We start from the raw sequence: 1,410 nt of genomic DNA on the forward strand, positions 1-1,410 counted from the left end.
ACAGACGACCGACCGCCCGCCGCCCCGCGGACCGGCTCCGGCCTCCGCTCCTCAGCAGCGCCCGAAATGGCGGCGGCGGCGGCGGGCCTTCCCCACCGGAAATGACGCGCTCCGCTAGGGGCGGGGCAGAAGGGGTGGGTGGCTTGCCGGGAAAGGAGACGAACGGCCGCCATTGGGAGAAGGGCAAGCACGAGCGTGCGCATTGCAACCCTTGCCGGCAGGCTCTCGTGCGTCACCGCCTGGCCTAGGCCGAGACTGCAGCTGGTTCCAGGGAGGGGCCGAGGAGGGGAGATGGGGCGGGGCTTGTCCGGAGTGTCCCTGTCACTCTTTGTCCAATTCCGCCTTCGAGTCCCGGAATCCTAGAACCACCTAATGGAATGTTAGGGCTGCAAGGAAACTTAGGCGTCCTGGCGACTTCCTCTTCGGGCCACGATTTTCCTCCCTTCCCCTTTCTATGGCCTTCTGGGATCGTGCTTTTTAGAGCTGAAGCGTCTGCAGAGGCCATAGTGCTCGGTGGTGCTCTCAATCTTTATGACCCGCTGGTCAGGCACCGTGCTGTGACTCCGAGAGAGCCGGGGAAACCGTCCCTGCCCTCTAGGAGCTTACTTTATAAAGAAGAAGAATGTAAACTGCTTGAGGACAGACGCAACCTTCCTTTTGGGCTTTATAGCTTCACTTCTGGCTGACCCTCTCAATGAGTAGGCAGAGGAGGGACCGGAAGAATTTGAAACTCAGAATTTTTTTTAAACGAATGTTAAAACTATAAAAAAATGATTTGCATTCGTTCAATTTAAATACATTCACCTAGCCCATTTCTCCCTTTCACCCAACTCTCGCTCATTTTGTTTTAAACCATCCTAGAACACCGTGTATTGGTTCCAAGGCAGAAGATAAATAAGGACTAGGTAATGGGGGTTAAGCGACTTGTCCAGGATCACACAGCTGGGAAGTATCTGAGGCCAGATTAAAAGCCAGTACTTGTTTCTAGGCTAGGTTCTCAATCCACTGAGCTACCTAGAGGACCCTCTCATGCATTTTACAAAAGATCTGTATATCCCTCTAACCAGGTCATTTCTCTTCTCAGGAATCTTCAGGGGCTCCCCAATGTGTAAGAGCTAAAGCATGACCTTATGGCCCCAAGGTTCCAGGTCCTCTACAGTCTGAGGTCAACCTCCTGTTCCAGCCACTCTTCTCTTCTTACTCCTTTCTGACAGTACTAGGTGGCCAATCAATGAGTGTTGTTTATATACTACACATCAGACACTGTAAGAGACACAAATGATACTGTCATGGGCATTGTACCCCCAGAAACTCACACAAACTATTATCAGAGAGACATGGGCACTGTACCCCAGAAACCCAGGCAAGAGCTATTACCAGGGAAACTCCCTTGCCTTTGCATCCTTGTGA

The sequence above is a fragment of the Monodelphis domestica genome, chromosome 2 (assembly GCF_027887165.1).
Source record: "Monodelphis domestica isolate mMonDom1 chromosome 2, mMonDom1.pri, whole genome shotgun sequence".
NCBI lineage: Eukaryota > Metazoa > Chordata > Mammalia > Didelphimorphia > Didelphidae > Monodelphis > Monodelphis domestica.